A 21,136-nucleotide genomic window follows, 5' to 3' on the forward strand; every position below is an offset into this window, starting at 1 on the left:
GTGAATTCCAGACCCCTATCACCCTTTGGGTGAAAATATTTGCCCTCAAATCCCCTCTAAACCTCCTACCAATTACATTAACTGTATGCCCCCTGGTTGTTGACCCCTCTTCTAAGGGAAATAGATCCCTCCTACCCACTCTATCTAGAGCCCTTATAATTGTATACACCTCAATAAGATCTCCCCTCAGCCTACTCTGTTCCAAAGAAAACAAACCAAGCCTATGCAATCTTTCCTCATGGCTAACATTCTCCAGTCCAGGCAACAGCCTCGTAAATCTCCTCTGCACCCTCTCCAGTACAATCACATCTTTCCTGTAATGTGATGAGCAGAATTGCATACTGTTGTGTTCTTAACACAGATGAGACTGCACACAGGGAGATTAAAGTAACAGTGACCTCAGTCTTTATTAAGACACTCCAGAGTAAGTAACAGGCCTTAGGGGCCGGCTTATATACAGTGCTCTCAAGGGATGCAGGAATCCCTTGGGACTTCAGGGGATACGCTCCCTGGTGGCGGAACATGGGAGTGCTGCTTTACAGATACACAACATCACCCCCCCCCCCCCCAAAGTCAAAGTGAAAACTATTTACAAGGTGAGGCGGTCAGGAGTCTTTCTTTCCCTGGTGGACCGCCTCAGTACAAATGTCTGTTCTGATGTGTTGGCTGTGCCCTCACTGGGCTGGTGTGTTGTTGGCCCTGCAGGGCTGCTGGGTGAGCCTGGCCTTGCTGGGCTGTTGGACATGATGGGTTCGATTTCCTGGTCCGGCATGGTGTCGTTGATCCTTTGGGTGTGTGTTGTGGGCTCAAAAAAGATGGTGTCTGCTGTGGGTTGTTCAGGGCAGTCTGTGAACCGCAGCCTCGTTTGCTCCAGGTGCTTACTGCAGATTTGTCCATTGTCTAGTTTGACTACAAACTCCCTTCTTTAGCTATCACCATGCCCGCGATCCACTTGGGACCATGTCCATAGTTTAGCACATACACAGGGTCATTCAGATCAATTTCCCGTGACACAGTGGCGTGACCATCGTTTACATTTTGTTGCTGCTGCCTGTTCTCTACCTGATCATGCAGGTTGGGGTAAACCAGCGAGAGTCTGGTTTTAAGTGTCCTTTTCATGAGTAGCTCAGCTGGGGGCACCCCTGTGAGCGAGTGGGGTCTCGTGCGGTAGCTGAGCAATACTCGGGACAGGCGGGTTTGGAGTGAGCCTTCTGTGACTCGTTTGAGGCTCTGTTTGATTGTTTGTACTGTCCGCACTGCCTGCCCATTGGAGGCTGGTTTAAACGGGGCCAAGGTGACATGTTTGATCGCATTGCGGGTCGTGAATTCTTTAAATTTGGCACTGGTAAAACATGGCCCGTTGTCACTGACCAGTATGTCAGGCAGGCAGTGGGTGGCAAACATGGCCCTCAGGCTTTCAATAGTGGCAAAGGCGGTGCTTCCCGACATTATTTCACATTCAATCCATTTTGAAAAAGCATCCACCACCACCAGGAATATTTTACCGAGAAACGGGCCCGCGTAGTCGACATGGATCCTTGACCATGGTCTGGAGGGCCAGGACCACAAACTTAGTGGTGTCTCTCTGGGCGTGTTGCTCAACTGAGCACACACGCTGCATTGCCGTACACAGGACTCGAAGTCAGAGTCGATACCGGGCCACCACACGTGGGATCTGGCTATCGCTTTCATCATTACTATACCCGGGTGTGTGCTGTGGAGATCTGAGGTGAACATCTCCCTGCCCTTTTTTGGTAGCAGTACGTGGTTACCCCACAACAGGCAGTCTGCCTGAATGGACAGCTTGTCCTTTCGCCGCTGGAACGGCTTGATTAGCTCTTGCATTTCAACGGGGATGCTGGCCCAGCTCCCATGCAGTACACAGTTTTTTACTAGGGACAGCAGAGGATCTTGGCTGGTCCAAGTCCTAATCTGGCGGGCCGTTACAGGTGATTTATCATTTTCAAATGCTTCCATGACCATCAACAAGTCTGCGGACTGCACCACCATCAACAAGTTTTCAGGCTGCGCCATTTCCACCCCGTGGTGGGCAATGGTAGCCGACTGAGAGCATCCGCACAGTTCTCGGTGCCTGGCCTGTGGCGGATGGTATAGTTATAGGCTGATAGCGCGAGTGCCCACCTTTGTATGCGGGCTGAGGGGATTTATCCACTTGTTTTCAGCGATCAGGGATATGAGGGGCTTGTGATCAGTTTCCAGCTCAAATTTGAGGCCAAACAAGTACTGATGCATTTTCTTTACCCCAAACACACACGCTAGTGCCTCTTTCTCAATCATGCTGTAGGCTCTCTCGGCCTTAGACAAGCTCCTGGAAGCAAAGTGTTGAAATCTCGACCTCCGAAAAGAATGACTCCGACACTTACAGCTCCGGCAGAAGTTTCTTTAATTCGCTTGCTAGCAAGGGGCAGGTCACACTCAGTCAAGGGCTAAGTGAACACCTCCCAAATGGTACAGTTTCACAAGATATTTATACAGTAAAACCCAAGTTCTGGCCTCTCCCTGTGTATTGCTCTGTCTCACAGTCAGTGAATACAGATAAAGAGTTAATTACTACATCCTGTCCTGACATGGTTTACAGATATTTCCTTTTGTCAGGGTTATCAGTTGGCCAGCCGGCCATTACTCCATGAGTCATAGGTAATGGGCTATCACCTGTCTTGTATTGTGTCAGGATTGTTCAATTTCCTGGTCAGTTTATCGTTTACATCAAAAGGATGAGGTCTCTACAAGAGATAGTGGCTGGTGGAATGGAGTACATAGGAAAGGGTAGGGTGACATGGAACTCCTGTAGTGTAGACAATAAGAGAGCACCATGGGGGGGTATTTGTCTCAGCATGACTTGTCTCCTAGCTGTCTGATGGCCATCAGCCATCTCAAACCAGGTTTAGCTGTTTATGCAAGCTGACTGCTAAAATGCAGAAAGTTCTGGAAGGACCAGGACTCCATTTTGTTATATATATATATTGCAAAGGGGCACACAAATACCGTATGGTATCAGCTTAGATAAAAATACATTTCCACATTAGGCGACAGGTTGCAACTTCCCCGCAACGTTAGCTTGTTGTAATACACACCTGACTCCGTACGACGACGCATCACATGCTATCACTAGTCTTTTACACGGGTTATACAATACAAGCAGCTTGTTGGAGCATAAAATGTTTCTGGCTTTCTCAAAAGCAATTACTTGTTTTTTTCCCCATACCCAGTTCTCACCTTTATGCAATAATACATGTAGGGGCTCTAAGAGGGTGCTTAACCCTGATAGGAAGTTACCAAAATAGTTGAGGAGTTCCAGGAACGACCGCAGCTCCGTGACATTCTGTGGCCTGAGCGCGTTCCTGATAACCTCTGTCTGTGGGCCGAATGCCATCCGCCGCAATCTTTCTCCCCAAAAACTCCACTTCTGTTGCCATGAAGACACATTGCGACCTCTTCAGCCGCAACCCCACACGATCTAGTCGCTGGAGGACCTCCTCCAGGTTTTGTAGGTGCTCGACGGTGTCCCGACCCATGACCAATATGTCATCCTGAAAAACCACCGTGCGTGGTACCAACTTGAGTAGCTTCTCCATGGAAGATCACTGCAGCCGACTGAATTCCAAACGGGCATCTGTTGTAGATGAACAGTCCCTTGTGCGTGTTAATGCAGGTGAGGCCCTTCGAAGACTCCTCCAGCTCCTCCGTCATGTAGGCCGAAGTCAGGTCGAGCTTGATGAACGTCTTGCCTCCTGCCAGCGTCGCAAATAGGTCATCTGCCTTAGGTAGCGGGTATTGGTCCTGTAGCGAGAAACAATTAATAGTTACTTTATAATCGTCGCAAATCCTAACCATGCCATCACTTTTGAGTACTGGAACAATTGGGCTGGCCCACTCGCTGAATTCCACTGGGGAGATGATGCCCTCGCATTGCAGCCTGTCCAGCTTAATTTCCACTCTCTCCCCCATCATGTGAGGTACCGCTCGCGCCTTGTGGTGAATGGGTCATGCCTCTGGGACCAAGTGGATCCGTACCTCCGCCCCGGAAAAGTTTCCAATGCCTGGCTCAAAAAGTGATGGAAATTTATTGAGAACCTGGGTACATGAGGCCTCATGTACTCGGGTGTCATCCCAGTTCCAGTGGATTTTGCCCAGCCAGCTCCTTCCAAGCAGTGTGGGGCCATCGCCCAGGACAATCCAGAGTGGCAGTTTTTGCATCGTGCCCTCGTAGGTGACCTTGAACATGGCACTGCTCAGGACAGTGATAAGCTCTTTGGTGTACATTCTCAGTTTCGTGTGAATGGGGCTCAGGGCCGGTCTGAGTGCCTTGTTGCACCACAGTCTCTCAAATATCTTTTTACTCATGATGGATTGGCTAGCGCCAGTGTCCAGTTCCATGGCTATGGGTAAGCCATTCAATTTTACGTTTAGCATTATAGGTGGACATTTCGTCGAAAATGTGTGCACCCCATGTACTTCAGCATCTGCCTCCTCTCTCTGGGGCTCGAAATTGCTTTGATCCACCATGGACCGATCTTCCTCTGTCACGTGGTGGTTAGCAGGTTTTGCAGAGCTTGCAGCTCGTCTGCAAGCTCGTTGGAGGTGCCCCATTGTTCTACAGCTCTTGCAAACGTACCCTTTGAAGCGGCATGAATAGGCTGAATGGAAACCTCCACAACGCCAACAAGGTGTAAATTGTCTTGCATTCATCCTTTGTTGCGGACTCTGAGTCATCTGGGTCACCTGAGGCCTGCTGGCAGTTGCAGACTCGTGATTTCTGCCCTGTACATTTCTGCTCGCAAACACAGTTCCAGTTAATTTATGAACATTGCCAGCACTTGTGTGCTGAGAGATTTGTTTGGTGTTATCACTGATGGACATAAACGCCTGTGCTATCGCAATGGCCTTGCTGAGGGTCGGTGTCTCTACAGTCAAAAATTTTCGTAGGATGGTCTCGTGGCCAATGCACAGTACAAAAAAGACTCTGAGCATTTGCTCCAGGTAGCTATCAAACTCACAATGTCCTGCAAGTTGCCTTAGCTCGGCGACGTAGCTCGCCACTTCCTGACCTTCAGATCGCTGGTACATATAGAACTGATACCTCGCCATCAGCACGCTCTCCCTTAGGCTAAGATGCTCCTGAACCAGTGTACACAGCTCCTCATACGACTTATCTGTGGGTTTCACTGGAGCCAGAATATTCTTCATGAGGCTGTAGGTCGGTGCCCCGCAGACCATGAGGAGGACCGCTCTCCTTTTTGCAGCATTTCCTTCTCCGTCCAGCTCGTTGGCTACAAAGTACTGGTCTAACCGTTCGACATAGGCTTCCCAGTCCTCACCCTCCGAGAACTTCTCCAGGATGCCCACAGTTTGCTACATCTTTGCGTTGGATTCGTGTACTCGTCGCTAGTTGTTGTGTTCCTAACACAGATGAGACTGCACAGCGGGAGGTTAAAGTAACAGTGACCTCAGTCTTTATTAAGACACTCCAGAGTGAGTAACAAGCCTTAGGGGCCAGCTTATATACAGTGCTCCCAAGGGATGCTGGGATCCCTTGGGACTTCAAGGGATACGCTCCCTGGTGGTGGAACATGGAACTGCATGCTTTACAGATACACAACACATAGAGTACTCTAGCTGTGGCCTAACTAGTGTTCTATACAGTTCAAGCATAACCTCTCTGTTCTTGTATTCTATACCTCGGCTAATAAAGGTAAGTATTCTGTATGCCTTCTTAACCACCTCATCTACCTGGTCTGCTGCCGTCAGGGATCTGTGAACATGAACTCCCATGTCCCTTTGATCCTCTACACTTCTCAGTGTCCTAATGTGCCCTTGTCTTGTTAGCCCTCCCCAAATGCATTACCTCACACTTCTCCGTATTGAATTCCATTTGCAACTGTTCTGCCCGCCTGACCAGTTCATTGATATATTCCTGATATCAACCACACAGTCTATTTTAGTATCATCTGCAAACTTCTTAATCATAACCACAACATTCAAGTTTATATCATTGAGAGATACTAGAAAAAGCAAAGGACCTAGTACTAAGTCCAGTCACAAAAACACCCATCAACCATTACCCTTTGCTTCCTGTCTCTGAGCCAATTTTGGATCCAACTTGCCACATTGTCCTGGATCCCATGGGCTTTTACTTTTGTGACCAGTCTGCCATGTGGAACCTTATCAAGAGCCTTTCTAAAATCCATATACACTACACCAAATGCACTACCCTCATCGACCCTCCTTGTTACCTCCTCAAAAAATTCAATTAATTTAGTCAGACACGACCTTCCCTTAACAAATCCATGCTGACTGTCCTTGATTAATCTGTGTCTTTCTAAATGAAGATTTATCCTATCTTTCAGAATTTTTTTCAATAATTTTCCCACCACTGAGGTTAGGCTGACTGGCCTGTAATTACTCGGTCTATCCCTTTCTCCCTTTTTAAACAAAGGTACAACGTTAGCAGTCCTCCAGTCCTCTGGCACCGCACCTGTAGCCAGAGAGGACTGGAAAATGATAGTCAGAGCCTTTGCTATTACCTCTTTTGCTTCTCTTAACAGCCTGGGATACATTTCAACTGGATTTGGGGATTTATCCACTTTCAAAGCTGCTGAGCCCCTTAATAATAATAATACAAAAGCAAAATACTGCAGTTGTTGGAATCTGAAATAAATCTGAATCTGGAGAGAAAAACAGAGTTAACATTTCGGGTTGACGACCCTTCATCAGAACTACCAAATGATCGAAACGAGCACATTCTTAAGCAATGAAAGGGGCAGGGGAAGAAAGAACAAAAGGGGAGGTTTGTAATAGGGTGGAAGGCGGGAGAGATTATAGAGACAAAAGTCCCTGAATACTTCCTCTCTCACTATGTTTATTTCATCTAATATTTCACACGCCTCCTCCCTGATTGCAATGTTTGCACCGCCCCTCTCTTTTGTGAAAACAGACGCAAAGTATTCATTAAGAACCATACTCACACCTACCGCCTCTACACACAGATTGCTTTTATGGTCTCTAATAGGCCCTACTCTTTCTTTAGTTATCCTCTTGCTCTTAATGTACTTATAAAACATCTTTGGGTTTTCCTTGATTTTACTTGCCAAAATGTTTTCATGCCCTCTCTTTGCTTTCCTAGTTTCCTTTTTAATTGAACCCTTGAACTTTCTATACTCCTCTGGAGTTTCTGCAGTATTGAGCCCTCGATATCTGTCATAAGCCTCCCTTTTTTCTTTATCCTACCCTGTTTGTCCCTTGATATCCAGGGGGCTCTAGATTTGTTAGTCCCACCTTTTTTCTTTAAGGGAACATACTTGCTCTGAACCCTCAGGATCTTCTCCTTGAATACCTCCCACTGCTCTGACACTGATTTGTCTTCAAGTAACTGTTTCCAGTCCACTTTGGCTAAATCCCATCTCAGCTTAGCAAAATTGGCTTTTCCCCAATTGAGAACTTTTGTTCCTGGTCTATCTTTGTCCTTTTCCATAACTATCCTAAATCTAACTGAATTATGATCACTAGCACCAAAATGCTCTCCCACTGATACCCCTTCCAACTGCCCAGCTTCATTCCCTAAAACTAAGTCCAGAACCGCCCCCTCCCTTGTTGGGCTTGTTACATACTGGCTAAGAAAAGTTCTCCTGAATGCATTTTAGGAATTCCGCACCCTCTATAACTTTCGCACTAATTTTATTCCAGTTAATATTAGGGTAGTTTAAATCCCTTACTATTACTGCTATTACTGCCCTATGGTTTTTGCACTTCTCAGAATTTTGCCCACATACTTGCTCTTCTACCTCCGTCTGACGTTTTTGTGGGTCTATTGTACACTCCCAGCAGTGTGATCGTTCCCTTTTTGTTCTTTAATTTAACTCATATGGCATCATTTGATGATCCTTCTATCATATCATCCCTCGTCATAGCTGTAACCGTTTCTATGATGATGAATTGTTTCTTTAATCAATATTGGAAACCCCATCCTTTTTTACCCCCCTTCTATCTCGTCTAAAAATCCTGTACCCAGGAATGTTGAGCTACCATACCTGCCCTTCTTTCAGCCATGTCTCTGCAATAGCTATAATATCATACTCCCAAGTGTCTATCTGTGCTCTCAGCTCATCTGCTTTATTCCCTATACTCCTTGCATTGAAGTATATACCATTTAGTGGTGCCAAACTCCCTTGTTGTCTATTTTCTAGTCCTCGTGTCCTCTGTCTTCCAAATTCACATTCTACTTTTCTGCTCATCCCTCTTTCTACCTATGCCATTGGCATCGATATGGATCACGACCTCTGGCTGTTCACCTTCTCTCCCCAGAATGCCCTGCAGCCGCTCGGTGACATCCTTGACCCTGGCACCATGGAGGCAACATACCTTCCTGGAGTCATGTCTGCAACCGCAGAAATGCCTTAAAACCTACCTCTTTGACCAATTGTTTGGACACCTACCCTGATATCTTCTTACGTGGCTCGGTGTCAAATTCTGGCTGAAAATCGCTCCTGTGAAGTTCCTTGGCATGTTTTACTATGTTAACAGCACTTTATGAACTTAAATTGTTTTGGGCTGATATTCATAACTCAGTAATAGGACAATTGTAAGCTGGGTGTACAACATCGGTCCACAACCATGTTATGTCACTAAACTGCACTCCATCCTTCTTGTGGTGTTTATCATGAAACAACTTTGTATTTGCAGTTGGAAATGATCTAGACCTAAGAAAGACTACCTAGACTATCTAAAGTATGTCGTCCAAAATCAATTGTCTAAACTGTGCACAGTTCTGGGGGTGAAATTGGGTTCATTTGTGCCTCCCGTTAGCGACTCACACCATATTCAGTGGGAGTTTTGTGACATTGCGCCCTGATCGCCCTCGCCCGAAGATCGTGACATCATCGCCGTGCGCATCACCCTGGTAACGCCCTGGACCCGAAATTGCATTCTGCCTCCTGCAGCAGCGCCGGGTGAAAACACAGATGGCTGCAGGAGGCATGCATCAGGCCGCCGGCCTTTTTGGGGATGATGCTTAAAGGCAAAGTGGCCAAGAAGAGTAAAAACAAAACTTACCTTCTCTCTTGCAGCTGGATGGCCTGAGCCTGGGGCCAGTGGATGGCCTGAGCCTGGGGCCAGTGGATGACCTGAGCCTGGTGCCAGTGGATGGCTTGAGCCTGGGGCCAGTGGATGACCTGAGCCTGGTGCCAGTGGATGGCCTGAGCCTGGGGCCAGTGGATGACCGGAGCCTGGTACCTATGGATGACCTTATCCTTGTCTTTCCTGACTTTTCCGCTGGCTTTGACACGGTTGACCACTCTATCCTGCTCCAGTGCCTCTCCACTGTCGTCCAGCTGGGTGGGACTGCACTCATCTGGTTCCATTCTATTCTATCTAATCGTAGCCAGAAAGTTTCCTGCAATGGCTACTCTTCTCACCCCTGCATCGTTACCTCTGGTGTCCCCCAAGGATCTATGCTTGGCCCCCTCCTATTTATCATCTCCATGTTGTCCCTTGACGACATCATCCGGAAACACAGTATCAGTTTCCACATGTACACTGATGACACCCAGCTCTACCTCACTACCCCTCCTCAGTCTCGTAAATCGTCAGACTGCTTGTCTGACATGCAGTTCTGGATGAGCAGAAATTTTCTTCAGTTGAATATTGGGAAGATCAAAACTATTGTTTTAAATCCCCACCACAAACTCCTTTCACAAGCCACTGACTTTTCACTCTTCCCAATTCCTGTCTGAGGCTGAACCAGACTGTTCGCAACCTTGGTGTCATATTTGACCCTGAAATGTGCTTTCGACCACATATCCACAGCAAAACTAAGACTGCCTATTTCCACCCATGTAACATCGTCCAGCTCCGCCCTTACCTCAGCTCATTCGCTGCTGAAACCCTCATCCTTGCCTTTGTTACCTCTAGACTTGACTATTCCAGCTCTGGACCTCCCTGTCTAAACCTCCCTGCCTCCCTTTCCTCCTTCAAGATACTCCTTAAAACCTACCTCTTTGGCCAAGCTTTTGGTCACTTGCCCTAATTTCTACTTAAGCAGCTTGGTGTCAAATTTTGTTTGCTTAATGCACCTGTGAAGCCTTGGGATGTTTCACAACATTAAAGGCACGATATAAATACATATATATATAAATTGTTGGTGCCATTGGATGACCTGAGCCTGCTGCCAGTGGATGACCAGAGCCTGGTGCCAGTGGACGGTGGACGATGTGAGCCTGGTGCCAGGGGATGATGCGAGCCAGGTGCCAGTGGATGGCCTGAGCCTGGGGCCAGTGGATGGCGTGGGCCTGGGGACAGAGGATGACCTGAGCCTGGTGCCAGTGGATGGCCTGAGCCTGGGGCCAGTGGATGGTGTGGGCCTGGTGCCAGTGGATGGCCTGAGCCTGGGGCCAGTGGATGATGTGGGCCTGGTGCCAGTGGATGGCCTGAGCTTGGGGCCAGTGGATGATGTGGGCCTGGTGCCAGTGGATGATGGGGGCCTGGTGCCAGTGGATGATGGGGGCCTGGTGCCAGTGGATGATGTGGGCCTGGTGCCAGTGCATGATCTGAGACAGGTGCCAATGGATTACGTGAGCCTGGGGCCAGTGGATGGCCTTAGCCTGGGGCCAGTGGATTACGTGGGCCTGGGGCCAGTGGGTGGCCTGAGCCTGGGGCCAGTGGATGGTGTGGGTTGGGACCAGTGGATAATGTGAGCCTGGTGCCGGTGGGTGATGTGGGCCTGGTGCCAGTGGATGATGTGGGCGTGGTGCCAGTGCATGATGTGGGCCTGGTGCCAGTGAATGACCTGAGCCTGGTGCCAGTGGATGATGTGGGCCCGGTGCCAGTGAATGACCTGAGCCTGGTGCCAGTGGATGATGTGGGCCCGGTGCCAGTGAATGATTTCAGCCTGGCACCAGTGGAAGACATGGAACTGGTGACAGTGGCTGACCTGAGCCTGGCGCCAGTGGTTGGCGTGAGCCTGGTGCCAGTGGATGGCCTGAGCATGAGGCCAGTGGATGGACTGAGCATTGTGCCATGGATGACCTCAGCCTGGTGCCAGTGGATGACTTGAGCCTGGCGTCAGTGGTTGCCGTGAGCCTGGTGCCAGTGGATGAATAGCGACTGGGGCCAGTGGATGGCCTGAGCCGGGTGCCAGTGGATGACTTGAGCCTGGCGTCAGTGGTTGCCGTGAGCCTGATGCCAGTGGATGACATGGGCCTGGTGCCAGTGGATGATGTGGGCATGGTGCCAGTGGATGACCTGAGCTTTGTGCCAGTGGACAATGTGGGACCAGTGCCAGTGGGTGACGGGAGCCTGGTGCCAGTGGATGACCTGGGCATGGAGCCAGTGGATGATGTGGGCCTGGTGTCAGTGGAAGGCCTGAGCCTGATGCCAGTGGATAACATGGGCCAGGTGCCAGTGGATAACGTGGGCCTGGAACCGTTGCATGACCTGAGCCTGTCACCAGTGGATGAACTGAGCCTGGGGCTAGTGGATGGCCTGAGCCTGAGGCCAGTGGGTGGCCTACGCCTGTGGCCAGTGGATGATGTGAGCATGGTGACAGTGAATGGCCTGAGCCTAGTGCCAGTGGATGATGCGCGCCTGTTGCCAGTGAATGACGTGGGCGTGAGGCCAGTGGAAAATGTGGGCCTGGTGCAAGTTGACGACATGGGCCTGGTGCCAGTGGATGACATGAGCCTGGTGCCAGTGGATGGCCTCAGCCTCGTGCCAGTGGGTGGCGTGGGCCTGGTGCCAGGGAATGCCATGGGCCTGGTGCCAGTGAGTGGTGAAGGCCTGTTGCCACTGGATCACCCGTGCCTGGTCCCAGTGGATGACATCGGCCTGTTGCCATTGGATGATGTGCGTCTGCTGCCACTGCGTGATTTTGGCCAGGGGCCAGTGGATGATGTGAGCATGGTGCCAGTGGATGATGTGGGCCTTGTGCCAGTGGACGGCGTGGGCATCGTGCCAGTGGGTGATGTGGGCCTGGTGCCAATGGATGACGTGGGCCTGGTGCCACTGGTGACCTGAGCCTGGTGCCTGTGGATGACATGAGCCTGGTGCCAGTGGATGACTTGGGCCTGGTACCCGTGGATGACCAAAGCCTGGTGCCAGTGGACAACGGGCCTGGTACCAGTGGATGACCTGAGTCCGGTTCCAGTGGATGAGCTGAGCCTGGTGCCAGTGGATGACGTGGGTCTGATGCCACTGGATGGCCTCCGCCTGGTGCCAGTAGATCATCTGTACCTGGTGCCAGTGGATGACATCGGCATGGTGCCATTGGATAACTTGAGGCTGATGCCAGTTGATGGCCTCAGCCTCGTGCCACTGGCTGGCCTGAGCCTAGAGCCAGTGGATGATGTGCGTCTGCTGCCACTGCTTGATGTGGGCCTGGTGCCCATGGATGACGAGGGCGTGGTGCCAATGAATGACACCAGTGTATGACCTGAGCCTGGTGCCAGTAGATGATATGGGTCTGGTGCCAATGGATGACGTTGGCCTAGTGCCAGTAGATGATGTGGTCCTGGTGCCAGTGGATGGCCTGAGCTTGGTGCCAGTGGATGATGTGGGCCTGGTGCCAGTGGATAGCCCGAGCTTGGTGCCAGCGGGTGATGTTGGTCTGGTGGCAGTGGATAGCCTGAGCCTGTTGCCAGTGGAAGACATGGGCTTGGTACCAGTGGATGACCTGAGCCTGGTGCCAGTGGATGATATGCATCTGGTGCCAGTGGGTGATGTGGGCAGTGCCAGTGGATGACATGCACATGGTGCCAGTGGATGAACTGAGCCTGGTGCCAGTAGGTGACATGGGCCTTGTGCAAGTGGATGAAGTGAACATGGTGCCAGTGGATGACATGGGACGGGTGCCAGTGGATGATGTGGGCCTGGTGCCAGTGGATGACATGAGCCTGGTGCCAGTGGATGACATCGGCCTGGTTCCATTGGATAACTTGAGGCTGATGCCAGTTGATGGCCTGAGCCTAGAGCACGTGGATGATGTGCATCTGCTGCCATTGCTTGATATGGGCTTGGTGCCAGTGGATGATGTGGGCCTGGTGCCAGTGAATGACCTGAGCCTGGAACCAGTGGATGATCTGAGCCTGGTACCAGTGGATGATTTGGGCATGGTTCCACTGGATGACCTGTGCCTGGGGACAGTGGTGGGCCGAGCCTGGTTCCAGAGGATGACGTGGACCTGGTGCCAGTGGATGATCTGCGCCTGGTGCCCGTTGGTGATGTCGGCCTGGTGCCAGTGGATGACCTGAGCCTGGAACCAGTGGATTATGTGGGCATGGTGCCACTGGATGACCAAATCTGGGGACAGTGGTGGCCTGAGCCTGGTTCCAGAGGATGACGTGGGTCTGGTGCCAGTGGATGATCTGAGCCTGGTGCCCGTGGATGATGTGGGCGTGGTGCCACTGGATGACCTAAGCCTGAGGACAGCGGTGGCCTGAGCCTGGTTCCAGAGGATGACCTGAGCCTGGTGCCAGTGGATGGCCTGAATCTAGCGCCAGTTGATGATGTGCGACTGCTACCACTGCCTGATGTGGGCCTGGTGTCAGTGGATGCCGAGGGTGTGGTGCCAGTGGATGACCTAAGCCTGGGGCCAGTGGATGGCCTGAGCCTGGTGCCTATGGATGACGTGGGCCTGGTGCCAGTGGACGACGTGGGCATGGTGCCAGTGGGTGACCTGAGCCTGGTGCCAGTGGATGATGTGGGCCTGGAGCCAGTGGATGACCTGAGCCTGGAACCAGTGGATGATCTGAACCTAGTGCCATTGGATGACATGGGCCTGGTGCCAGTGGATGATGTGCGCCTGGTGCCAGTGGATGATGTGTGCCTGGTGCCAGTGGATGACCTGAGCCTGAACCAGTGGACGATCTGAGCCTGGTGCCAGTGGATGATGTGGGCATGGTGCCACTGGATGACCTAAGCCTGGGGACAGTGGTGGCCTGATCCTGGTTCCAGAGCATGACCTGAGCCTGATGCTGGTGGATGATCTGAGTCTGGTGCCAGTGGACGATGTGGGCATGGTGCCAGTGGATGATGTGGGCCTAGTGCCAGTGGATGACGCGGGCTTGATGCCAGTGGATGGCCTCAGCCTGGTGCCAGTGGATCACCTGTGCCTGGTGTCAGTGGATGACATCGGCATGGTGCCATTGGATGATTTTGAGGCTGGTGCCAGTGGATGGCCTCAACCTAGCGGCAGTTGATGATGTGCGTCTGCTACCACTGCCTGATGTGGGCCTGGTGCCAGTGGATGATGTGGGCGTGGTGCCAGTGGATGACCTGAGGATGGGGCCAGTGGGTGGCCTAAGCCTGGTGCCAGTGGGTGACATGGGCCTGATGCCAGTGGATGACTTGAGCCTGGGGCCAGTGGATGCCCTGAGCCTGGCCCACGTCATCCACCAGCACCGGGCCCACGTCATCCTCTGGAACCAGGCTTAGGCCACCACTGTCCCCAGGCTCAGCTCATCCAGTGGCACCATGCCCACATCATCCACTGGCACCAGGCCCACATCATCCACTGGCACCAGGCCCACGTCATCCAGTGGAAGAAGTGGGCCTAGTGCCAGTGGATGACTGAGCCTGGGGACAGTGGTGGCCTGAGCCTGGTTCCAGAGGATGACGTGGGCCTGGTGCCAGTGGATGACGTGGGCCTGGTGCCACTGGTGACCTGAGCCTGGTGCCTGTGGATGACATGAGCCTGGTGCCAGTGGATGACTTGGGCCTGGTACCCATGGATGACCAAAGCCTGGTGCCAGTGGACAACGGGCCTGGTACCAGTGGATGACCTGAGTCTGGTTCCAGTGGATGAGCTGAGCCTGGTACCAGTGGATGACGTGGGCCTGATGCCACTGGATGGCCTCCGCCTGGTGCCAGTAGATCATCTGTACCTGGTGCCAGTGGATGACATCGGCATGGTGCCATTGGATAACTTGAGGCTGATGCCAGTTGATGGCCTGAGCCTCGTGCCACTGGATGGCCTGAGCCTAGAGCCAGTGGATGATGTGCGTCTGCTGCCACTGCTTGATGTGGGCCTGGTGCCCATGGATGACGAGGGCGTGGTGCCAGTGAATGACACCAGTGTATGACCTGAGCCTGGTGCCAGTAGATGATATGGGTCTGGTGCCAATGGATGATGTTGGCCTAGTGCCAGTGGATGATGTGGTCCTGGTGCCAGTGGATGGCCTGAGCTTGGTGCCAGTGGATGATGTGGGCCCGGTGCCAGTGGATAGCCCGAGCTTGGTGCCAGCGGGTGATGTTGGTCTGGTGGCAGTGGATAGCCTGAGCCTGTTGCCAGTGGAAGACATGGGCTTGGTACCAGTGGATGATGTGGGCAGTGCCAGTGGATGACATGTACATGGTGCCAGTGGATGAACTGAGCCTGGTGCCAGTAGGTGACATGGGCCTTGTGCAAGTGGATGAAGTGAACATGGTGCCAGTGGATGACATGGGACTGGTGCCAGTGGATGGCCTGAGCCTGGTGCCAGTGGATAGCCTGAGCCTGGTGCCATTGGATGACGTGCGCCTGGTGACAGTGGATGAATTGGGTCTGGTGCCAGTGGATGATGTGGGCCTGGTGCCAGTGGATGACCTGGGCGTGGTGCCAGTGGATGACTTGGGCCTGGTGCCAGTGGATGATGTGGGCCTGGTGCCAGTGGATGACCTGAGCCTGGAACCAGTGGATGGCTTGGGCCTGGTGCCAGTGGATGGCCTGAGCCTAGCGCCAGTGAATGATGTGCGTCTGCCGCCACTGCGTGATTTTGGCCTGGGACCAGTGGATGATGTGGATGCGGTGCCAGTGGATGACTTGAGCCTGTTGCCAGTGGATGGCCGGAGCCTGGTGCCAGTGGATGACGTGGGACTGGTGCCAGTGGACGATGTGGGCCGGGTGCCAGTGGATCATGTGGGTGTGATGCCAGTGGATAGCCTGAGCCCGATGCCAGTGGATGGCCTGAGCCTGGTGCCAGTGAATTACATGGGCTTAGTTCCAGTGGAAATTATTGGCCTGGTGCCAGTGGATGACCTGAGCCTGGTGCCAGCGGAAGAAGTGGGCCTTGTGCCAGACGATGACTGAGCCCAGTGCCAGTGGATGACGTGGGCCGGTGCCAGTGGATCAAAAGGACCTGCTGCCAGTGGATGGCCTGAGCCTGGTGCCAGTGGAAGATGTGGGCCTGGTGCCGGTGGATGATGTGGGCATGGTGCCACTGGATGGCCTGCGCCTGGGGTCAGTGGATGATGTGGGCCAGGTGCCAGTGGATGGCCTCGGCCTGGTGCCAGTGGATCACCTGTGCCTGGTGCCAGTGGATGACATCGGCTTGGTGCCTTTGGATGATTTGAGGCTGGTGCCAGTGGATGGCCTGAACCTAGCGCCAGTTGATGATATGCATGTGCTACCACTGCGTGATGTGGGCCTGGTGCCAGTGGATGACGTGGGCATGGTGCCAGTGGATGATCTGAGCCTGGTGCCAGTGGGTGACATGGGCCTGGTTCCCGTGGATGATGTGGCGCAATGCCAGTCGATGGCCTGAGCCTGGTGTCAGTGGATTACATGGGCTTGGTTCCAGTGGATGGCCTCAGGCTGGTGCCATTGGATGATGTGAGCCTGGTGAAAGTGGATGGCGTGGGCCTGATGTCAGTGGATGGCCTCGGCCTGGTGCCAGTGGATCACCTGTACCTTGTGCCAGTGGATGACATCGGCTTGATGCAATTGGATAACTTGAGGTTGATGCCAGTTGATGGCCTGAGCCTAGAGCCAGTGGATGATGTGCATCTGCTGCCACTGCTTGATGTGGGCCTGGTGCCAGTGGATGACCTGAGCCTGATGCCAGTGGATGATGTGGGCCTGGTGCCAGTGGATGACTTGGGCCTGGTACCAGTGAATCACCAAAGCCTGGTGCCAGTGGATGACATGGGCTGGTGCCACTGGATGATCTGAGCCTGGTGCCAGTAGATGATATGCATCTGGTGCCAGTGGATGATGTGGGCGTGTTGCCAGTTGATGATCTGAGCCGGGGGTCAGTGGATAATATGCACCTGGTGCCAAGTGGGTAATGTGGGCAGTGCCAGTAGACGACGTGGACATGGTGCCAGTGGATGAACTGAGCCTGGTGCCAGTAGGTGACATGGGCCTTGTGCAAGTGGATGAAGTGGACATGGTGCCAGTGTATGACATGGGACTGGTGCCAGTGGATGGCCTGAGCCTGGTGCCAGTGGATGGCTTGAGCCTGGCGCCATTGGAATACGTGGGCCTGGTGCCAGTTAATGACTTGGGCCTGGTGCCAGTGGATGATGTGGGCCTGGTTCCAGAGGATGACCTGAGCCTGGTGCCAGTGGATGACTTGGGCCTGGTGCCAGTGGGTGATGTGGGCCTGGTGCCAGTGGATGACGTGAGCCTGGAACCAGTGGATGATCTGAGCCTGGTGCCAGTGGATGATGTGGGTGCGGTGCCACTGGATAACCTGAGCCTGGGGACCGTGGTGGCCTGAGCCTGGTTTCAGGGGATGACGTGGGCCTGGTGCCAGTGGATGATGTGGGTGCGGTGCCACTGGATGACCTGAGCCTGGGGACCGTGGTGGCCTGAGCCTGGTTTCAGGGGATGACGTGGGCCTGGTGCCAGTGGATGATGTAAGCCTAGTGCCAGTGGATTACGCTGGCTTGGTGACAGTGGATGACATGGGCATGGTGTCAGTGGATGGCCTAAGCCTGGTGCCAGTGGGTGGCCTGAGCCTGGTGCCAGTGAATTACATGGGCTTGGTTCCAGAGGATGATGTGGGCTTGTGCCAGTGGATGATCTGAGCTTGGTGCCAGTGGATGACATGGGCCTGGTGCCACTGGGTGACCTGAGCCTGGTGCCAGTGGATGCCCTGAGCCTGGTGCCAGTGGATGATGTGGGCCTGGTGCCAGTGGATGACCTGAGCCTGGTGCCAGTGGATGCCCTGAGCCTGGTGCCAGTGGACGATGCGGGTCTGGTGCCAATGGATGACATGGGCCTAGTGCCAGTGGATTATGTGGGCCTAGTGCCAGTGGATGACCTGAGCCTGGAACCAGTGGATGATCTGAGCCTGGTGTCAGTGGATGATGTGGGCATGGTGCCGGTGGATGATATAAGCCTAGTGCCAGTGGATGATGTGGGCGTGGTGCCAGTGGATGGCCTGAGCCTGATGCCAGTGGATGGCCTGAGTCTGGTGCCAGTGAATTACATGGGCCTGGTTCCAGTGGATGACCTGAGCCTGGGGACCGTGGTGGCCTGAGCCTGGTTTCAGGGGATGACGTGGGCCTGGTGCCAGTGGATGATGTAAGCCTATTGCCAGTGGATTACGCTGGCTTGGTGACAGTGGATGACATAGGCGTGGTGTCAGTGGATGGCCTAAGCCTGGTGCCAGTGGGTGGCCTGAGCCTGGTGCCAGTGAATTACATGGGCTTGGTTCCAGAGGATGATGTGGGCTTGTGCCAGTGGATGATCTGAGCTTGGTGCCAGTGGATGACATGGGCCTGGTGCCACTGGGTGACCTGAGCCGGGTGCCAGTGGATGCCCTGAGCCTGGTGCCAGTGAATGATGTGGGCCTGGTGCCAGTGGATGACCTGAGCCTGGTGCCAGTGGATGCCCTGAGCCTGGTGCCAGTGGACGATGCGGGTCTGGTGCCAATGGATGACATGGGCCTAGTGTCAGTGGATCATGTGGGCCTAGTGCCAGTGGATGACCTGAGCCTGGAACCAGTGGATGATCTGAGCCTGGTGTCAGTGGATGATGTGGGCATGGTGCCGGTGGATGATATAAGCCTAGTGCCAGTGGATGATGTGGGCGTGGTGCCAGTGGATGGCCTGAGCCTGATGCCAGTGGATGGCCTGAGTCTGGTGCCAGTGAATTACACGGGCCTGGTTCCAGTAGATGACCTGAGCCTGGTGACATTGGATGACGTAGGCCTGGTGCCACTGGATGACCTGAGCCTGGTGCCAGTGGCTAACATGGGCCTGATGCCAGTGGAGGATGTGGGTCTGGTTCCACTGGATGGCCTGAGCCTGGTGCCAGTGGATGATGTGGGCCTGGTGCCACTGAATGACGTGGGCCTGGTGCCAGTACGTGATATGGGTCTGATGCCAGGGGATGACCTGAGCCTGGTCCAGTGGATGACGTGGACATCATGCCAGTGGATTACATGGGCCTGGTGCCAATGGATGACCTGAGCCTTGTGCCAGTGGATGACCCGAGCCGTGTTCCAATGGAAAATGTGGGCCTGGTGCCAGTGGATGATGTGGGCTTGGTGCCACTGGATGACCTGAGCCTGGCCCCAGTGGATGGCCTGAGCCTGGTGCCAGTCGATGGCATGGTCCTGGTGCCAGTGGATGACCTGAGACTGGTGCCAGTAGATGACATGGGCCTTGTGCAAGTGGATAACGTGGACATGGTGCCATTGGATGACTTGAGCGTAGTGTCAGTGGATGTCCTGAACCTGGGGCCAGTGGATGGTCTCAGCCTAATGCCAGTGGATGACCTGAGCCTTGTGCCAGTGGATGATGTGGGCCTGGTGCCAGTGGAAGACCTGAGCCTGGTGCCAGTGGATGATATGGGCCTGGTGCCAGTGGATGGCCTGAGCCTGATCCCAGTGGATGGCATGAGCCTGATGCCAGTGGATGACCTGTGCCTGGGGCCAGTGCATGATGTGAGCCTGGTGCCAGTGGATAACGTGGCCCTGGTGCCAGTAGGTGATGTGGGCCTGATGCCAGGGGATGAACTGAGCCTGGTCCAGTGGATGACGTGACATCGTGCCAGTGGATTACATGGGCCTGGTACCAGTTGATAGCCTGAGCCTGGTGCCAATGGATAACATGGGCCTGGTGCCAATGGATGACCTGAGCCTTGTGCCAGTGGATGACCTGAGCCTTGTTCCAATGGAAAATGTGGGCCTGGTGCCCGTTAATGATGTGGTCCTGGTGCCAGTGGACGACATGAGCCTGGTGCCAGTGGCTAAAGCGGGCCTGATGCCAGTGGAGGATGTGGGCCTGATGTCACTGGATGACCCGAGCCTGGTGCCAGTGGATGATGTGGGACTGGTGCCAGTAGATGACACGGTCCTGGTGCCAGTGGATGACCTGAGCCTGGTGCCAGTAGATGACATGGGCCTTGTGCAACTGGATGACGTGGACATGGTGCCATTGGATGACTTGAGCATAGTGTCAGTGGATGTCCTGAACCTGGGGCCAGTGGATGGTCTCAGCCTAATGCCAGTGGATGACCTGAGCCTTGTGCCAGTGGATGATGTGAGCATGGTGCCAGTGGAAGACCTGAGCCTGGTGCCAGTGGATGATATGGGCCTGGTGCCAGTGGATGGCCTGAGCCTGGTCCCAGTGGATGGCATGAGCCTGATGCCAGTGGATGACCTGTGCCTGGGGCCAGTGCATGATGTGAGCCTGGTGCCAGTGGATGATGTGGGCCTGGTGCCAGTAGGTGATGTGGGCCTGATGCCAGGGATGACCTGAGCCTGATCCAGTGGATGACACGCGCCTCGTGCCAGTGGATGATCTGACCCTGGTGCCAGTGGATGTGCTGAGCCTTCTCCTAGTGGTTGGTGTGAGCCTGTGATCAGTGGATGACCTGAGCCTGGGGCCAGTGCATAATGTGGGCCTTGTGCCAGTGGAAGTTGTTGGCCTGTTGCCAGTCAACGATCTGAGCCTGGTGCCAGTGGGCGACATGGGCCTGGTGCCAGTGGATGACCGTAGCCTGGTGCCAGTGGATGATATGCACCTGGTGCCAGTGGGTGACATGGACCTGGTGCCAGTGGATGCTGTGGGCCTGGTGCCAGTGGACGACATGAGCCTGGTGTCAGTGGCTAACACGGGCTCGATGCCAGTGGAGGATGTGGGTCTGGTGCCACTGGATGGCCTGAGCCTGGTGCCAGTGGATGATGTGGGCCTGGTGCCACTGGATGACGTGGACATGGTGCCAGTAGATGACCTGAGCCTGGTCCCAGTGGATGGCCTGAGTCTGATGCCAGTGGATGACCTGAGCCTGGTGCCAGTAGATGACATGAGCCTGGTGCCAGTGGCTGATATGAGCCTGGGGCCAGTGGATGACGTGGACCTGAGCCTGGTGCCAGTGGGTGACGTGGACCTGGTGCCAGTGGATGACATGAGCCTG

Source organism: Pristiophorus japonicus, chromosome 1 (genome assembly GCF_044704955.1).
Source record: "Pristiophorus japonicus isolate sPriJap1 chromosome 1, sPriJap1.hap1, whole genome shotgun sequence".
Taxonomy (NCBI): Eukaryota; Metazoa; Chordata; class Chondrichthyes; family Pristiophoridae; genus Pristiophorus; species Pristiophorus japonicus.